Genomic DNA, 6,467 nt, shown 5'->3' on the forward strand with positions numbered 1-6,467 from the left:
CGCCTGAAATGTAACCCCAGCGCCCGTCCAAGTGCGCCCGAGGCGGCTGTGGCATCAGCGAGGGAGCTGGGACAAAGGGCAAGCGTGAGCAGAAAGAGGCTGTGGTCCTCATAATCGCGGTAGAAATATTTCACGTTTGCCGTGTTTGCAAAATGCTGGGACCGCACGAGCACCCTCCCAAGGCTCCCGGGGAAACCCCGCGCTGTGCTCCGACTCGAGGCTCTGGAGTGAAGCCCGGCTTCTGGGGGGTGGGGGTGGGGGCGGGGGCGGTGAGGGGCTGAACTCGACACCAGAGGACAGGCGCTGAGCCAGCGCAGACCTGCCGGGAAGGCCTCCATCTGGCCCTCCAAGTCTGCGTCTGCAGGTGACAGGCGATAGGACCGAGCGCAGACCCGTCGTCCCGGCGCCGTGTGCGATCACAAGCCTCTGTGCCCTGATTTCTCTGCAGCCTCATGTGGTTAGAAAAAGGCACTCTAGGCTCATCGCCTTTCCCAAATGACAAGCAGGAAGGAGCCCCGCGCTCAGGTGTTTGGGCCCGAAAGTTGGCAGGAGGGCGTCGTCATCAGCCTGGATCAGAGGGAGAGCGTCTGCGGGGCCGGGACTGGTTCAGGCTTGGGCCGGTAACGCTGCAGTGTGGACGCAAGACTACGTGGACTGGGCGGAGACCGAGGGAGCTGAAGCCTTGGGTCTGGGCTGGGGGTCGCGGGGGTGGGGGGCATCATTTGTGTTCAGTCGCGGAGACAGTGAGTGTAAAGGCTGAGGTCGGACGGGGTCACTGAGCCTGGAGCCGGTGGCGGTAGCTCAGTGGGTCCTGTGGTCAGCAGAGGACGCGGAATGGGGCAGAGAAGAAACCGAGCCAGGGCGGGGCCCTGAGCTGAATTGTGCACCAACCGCTAAGCTCATAGGTTGAAGCCCTGGCCCCTGGGACCTCCGCAGGTGACTGTGCTTGGAGACCGGGCCTTGACGGAAGTGGTCGTTACCGTGAGAGCATTAGGGTGGCCCTAGTCCAAGTTGGTGTCAGAGCAAGAGGAAATGCGGACGCACAGAGATGCCACGGGTGCTTGTGCAGAGGACGACCACGTGAGGACACAGAAGGGGGCGGCTGTCTGCGTGCCGCAGGGAGAGGCCACGAAGAGAGGCCAGGGGAGACAGCAGTCCTGTCCACACCGGGGTCTCAGACTTCCAGCCTCCGGACTGTAAGAGAAGGGAGTCCTGCTCTTTGAGCCTCCCAGACTGTAGGACTATGCCTGCAGGCCCAGCGGGACTCCTTCGGGGCGAGGGGTGTGGAAACCCAAGAGAAATCGTGTCCCGTCGGGGGAGTGACCAGTCTCAACACTGCTGGGGCTCAAGTCAGGTAAGGATTGACCGTGACCTTCCAAGTTTGCATTTTGAATTTTTGTCTGATACCAAATGGGCAGGTAAATATTTGAAATAGTTCAAATGTCACAGAAATATACATATATAAGAAGAAATAAGGTGCTACAGTATTGAGTACCTTGAAACATTTTCATTGTCTTTTTTTTTTTAGATTTTATTTATCTATTTATCTATTTATTTATTTGACAGAGAGAGAGAGAGAGAGATCACAAGTAGGCAGAGGCAGGCAGAGAGAGGAGGAAGCAGGCTCCCTGCTGAGCAGAGAGCCCGATGCAGGGCTCGATCCCAGGACCCTGAGCTCATGACCTGAGCCGAAGGCAGAGGTTCAAACCACTGAGCCCCCCAGGCGTGCCTGTTTCCATTGTCTCGAACACACAGTAATAACGAGAAGGATGTGGAAAGGGGCTCCGGGGTGACTCAACCAGTTGAGTGTCTGACTCTTGATTTTGTCTCAGGTCATGATCTCAGGGTCGTGAGATGGAGCCCCGGGTCGGGCTCTGTGCTCAGCATGGAGTCTGCTCAAGACTCTCTCTCTCCCTCTCCCTCTGCCCCTCCCCTCCTCAGGCTCCCCCTCTCACAATGCAAATAAAAATCAAAATCTTAAAAAAAAAAAAAAAAGCAGTATGTGAAAAGAAAGATGACGGCTGAAAACCAGAGTGTCCAGCAGCCACAGCCTGAGCCAGCAAGGGTCCGGGGTGGGCTCCCGGCCGAGCACAGACACCCAGGAGCATTTGGAGAGATGAGGAACCAGGCTCAGACTACGGGGCTTGCAGCACTGGCCGGAAGGGATCTGTACAGACCGCTCTCCTGAGGTGTTCTTATAAACCTGGGAGGCATGCGGACAAGGGCGCTGCCACAGGAAATGGGGGAAACCCAGCTGCTGGGCCCGGCTTCCCCAGTGAGGATAAGACAGGGGCCTTGAATGCCAAGGTTAGAGCTGACTCCGAACAGGGAGCAGCGGTCAGGAGGAGGGAGCCACGGAGATCCACAGCACGGGGGCGGGTGAGCTCTCCAGGAAGGGGCTGGACACCAACACCTCATTATGAACCCTGATGCTGGGCGACACACAGGAAAACTGATCCTTAGACTATGAACTCTTGCTGAGCAAACTCATTTTCTAGAAGAGCTGGCAAAGGCTTTGTAATAGGCATGTGGGCCTGCTCCCAGCCTGGTGGAGGAACTTGTGTTTTTTGATTTGGATTTTGTGCTGTCCTGGATGGAGGTCATTTTTTGTGTATAGAAAGACTACCTGCAACTACCTTTAAAGCATCTAATATTTGCTGCAAAAAATCACTTGTCTACCAACTGAAAAATTGGAAATTCTAGGCAAGCTGGGCTGACTCGCCAGGCACTGAGGTCCCTGACTGACCAGAGCCCATGGCTGGGACATTTCACTCTCACTGTGACATCTGAGAGACCACCAAGTACTGAACACTCGAGCAAAAATGAACTGTGAGGTGGGATGTTACAAGAACACTTCGGAACATTAAGGATGATGGGAAATCCGAAAGACCAGAGAGCAAACAGATTACTGAAAAGTGGAAAAAAATTCACAGACAATAAACACTGTTTTTTTTTTTTAAGATTTTATTTATTTGACAGACAGATCACAAGTAGGCAGAGAGGCAGGCAGAGCGAGTGTGGGGGGAAGCAGGCTCCCTGCTGAGCAGAGAGCCCGATGCGGGGCTCAATCCCTGGACCCCGGGACCACAACCCAAGACAAAGGCAGAGGCTTTAACCCACTGAGCCACCCAGGTGCCCCAATAAACCTTTCATTACCGATACCAATAGGGTGGACAGACAGCAGGGGAGCGAACGTCTTCACGGCGCTGAGCAACAAGGACAGTCACGCCAGCCTCTTGTTTTAATCATAATCGAGAGCAAGTGTGAACATAAAGATATTTTCAGACAAGGAAAGAGTCACAGAATTTTCCTTGTGTCACCTCCCTTTCAAAGAATATTCACGCAAGAACTTAAAAGTAAATTGAAACTAGTTCAGGTGGTAGTTTAGGAAGTCATGGAGAGCACAGAAATGGACCCAAACGGGGGCGTCTGGGTGGCTCATGAGGTTAAGCATTTGCCTTCTGCTCAGGTCATGATCTCAGGGTCCTGGGATCGAGCCCCACATCAGGGTCCCTGCTCAGAGGAGAGTCTGCTTCTCCCTCTGCCCCCTCCCTGCACTGCTCATGTTCTCTCTCTCTCATTTGCTTGCTGTCTCTCAAATGAATAAAATCTTAAAAAAAAAAAAAAATGAGAGAAAGAAAGAAACAAGAAAGAAAACAAGAAAGAAAGGGACCAGAGCATACAAAGTGAGCTCTTCTGTTGTCAGAAAGCACAGCAAGGAGGTCCCCAGACCCGGTGACTCTGTGACCATCCTTGGCAAAAGGGGCTTTGCAGGCGTGGTTAAGGGACAGACCTCGAGACGGGGAGACTAACTTGGACAGCCATCCAGGTGGGCTCGGCTGCATCATGAAAGAAATTTCCGAGGGTCAGGATCGGAGAGAGGTGTGAGCATTGTGAAGCTCGAGAGAAGCAGCGTGGCTAATGCCGAGAATGGAGGAGGGTCTGAGAGCCGAGGAGTCCGGGCAGCCACCGGACGCTGGAAAAGACAGAGAAAGCAATTCTCCCCCAAGACTTCGGAGGGATCACAACCCTGCTGACACCTTGGTTTTAGCTTGGGGAGCTCTGTGTCTGACTCCTGATCTCCAGCACTGTAAGAGAACAAATTTATATCATTTCTCCCACCAAGTCTACGGTAATTTGTTACAAGAGCAACAGACCAGAAACTGATGCAGAAGGAAGCTTTTCCGCATCTGTGCACACATGCACACATGCCCTTTTGGGGGTTTAAAATGGGAAAAACCAGAAAGCTAGGTGACAATAGCAATCATTAGAGGTGTCTGTGTCTCCTGCAGAAGACTAGAAATGCTGATTTTCTTTATATTCTTAAGAAAATGTATCATGTAATATGCACATTAAGAAAGGACAGGCACTAAAAGAGTAGAAATCACGGGAGTGTGGAGTTCAGGGAGCTTCGTGAGAGCAGTGGATGGAACGGAGCAACCGCATCCTTGCTGGGGGACAAACACAGGCTGCATGTGCCACGGTGGAGGGGAGGGCTCAGGGTGCTCGGGAGCAAGAACCCCGGCCCCTTTCATGTCCTTGCAGCTGGACTAAGAAACACGTGGCCACAAGGCAGATTCATAGGAGAAAATCCAATTGAACAGGTGCCTATGGGGAGTCCACACAGACGTGGACATTCCGGACGGTCGGGAGACAGGAGGCACCCATGTCATCTGAACGGAGAAGGGCTGGGGCTCTGGGGCTTCGGAGGGAAGGAACCCACTTCGCGGGGCGACAAGAGGCGGCTGTTTGCAGATTAGGCTGTTTGTGGATTTATCTGCCGTGCAGATAAAATGAGTCTCTGCTGAGAACCTCATTCTGGAAAGACCCCCCAGTCCAGATTCTTCTGTGCGGTTAAGGAGGGGGCAAGGTTTCTCCTGAGCCCACGGGGTCTCCGTTGCCGGCAGCTCAAGAGAATGCTCGCGCCAAGTAGTGCGTTCCTGGGGGTTGGAGTCTGACCTCTTCACCTCCGACCAAAAGAAATACCGAATAGTTCTATCAATTAATTGTTGCTGTTGGGTCCAAACAACTCAGCAGCAGCAGGCTGTGTGGTGTCCAACAGGTGACTCTGTGGCTCCCTGAGAAGTTTAAAAACCCACAAGCGACCTTGCAAGTTGGCTGAGGTTCCTCAGGGTGCCCGGACGCACCGTTTGGGAACCATCGCCCGACCACTCTGGGCAATGCCTTTTCCTCACCTGCATGTCCCTCAGAGGCTTACCTGTGAGGTAAGGAACCTGGTCACAATGTGGGGTGCCTTCGACAGAGGGGGCCTGTCTCCATGGACCCAGCAGCGAGGGGTGATGGGATGAGTTTCCTCTGTCGGGTCCCTCTCTCCCTGCTGCTCTGGGACTGGGTGGGTGGTGAACAGAGGCTCCGGGACAGTCCAGTCACTGACAGGAAGGCAGGGTCAGGATTCATCGTAATTTTGAACTCTGGCTAGGTGGGGGCTTGATTGAAGTTGGGTAGGGTCCCAGGATTGATGGGAAGAGCCAGGAAGGGATTTTGAGGGAGGGAACTGAGAGAGCATTGGAGCCGTGAATACAGCTCAGTGAAAGATTGATAGATAAGTCAGGAATTTTCTACAGTGAAAGCTCAAGTTGTTTGCCTGGAAGCAGATGCCAGGAGTGGTAAAGTTGTGCTAGAGAACACGGTAGTTGGTATCTTTTACTTAGAAAGAGGTGTGTGTGTACGTGTGTGTGTGTGTGTGTGTGGTTTCTGCTCTCAAATCAGTTAATCTCATTAATAGACTCATTTCCGATAAACAGTCAAGATAGAAGTTACCACCATGTCAACGTCTTTCCTACAGACCTATATCACTGTCCCCAGCTGTGCGTTAATCAGGGTGATGACACAATTCAAGGGCTGTTTTCCCACACTCAGTCCCCTGTGTCCCAGATGCTTTAAAAATTACATTTTCTACTAGGAGAGCATGTCAGGTGAACTCAAAAACTCTAAATATATTGTCAAATCAAAAACCAACTCGGACTTTAGTATGGAGAGACTTTGAACAAAGTCTCAGGGGAGGGAAAGGGACCTTGGTCAAGGGGAGGGCACCATGGCCATAGGAAGATCATGCTGACTAAAGATTTGGCAGAATCTGAAGAGCCAGGCAAGGTGGATTTTGTTCCTAGAGAGGAGTAGACAGAACTTGAAGGAACAGGATATGTGCAAGTGAGGTAGAGGAGACAGCAAGATCCCACAGTAAGCTGGAGACACGTGCTGCTCAGGCCAAAGTTCGGTGGCCTGGAAGGAAAGGATCTTAACTCTGTTGACAAGCATTTTGTTTCCATAGAGCAGGGGGGATGAGCAGTTGAGCTAATTATTTGTGAGGCAAAGAATGGGAGTTTGGGTGTCTGTGCCTGAACTTGTCCCAGATAAACCAGGGGGCACCTGTGAGTCCTATGGAGTCATGTGAGGAAGGGCGTTCCTTGGAGTCAACCATTTCCTGGAACACAAAAGGGAAAGGG

The sequence above is a fragment of the Mustela erminea genome, chromosome 1 (genome assembly GCF_009829155.1).
Source record: "Mustela erminea isolate mMusErm1 chromosome 1, mMusErm1.Pri, whole genome shotgun sequence".
Taxonomy (NCBI): Eukaryota; Metazoa; Chordata; class Mammalia; order Carnivora; family Mustelidae; genus Mustela; species Mustela erminea.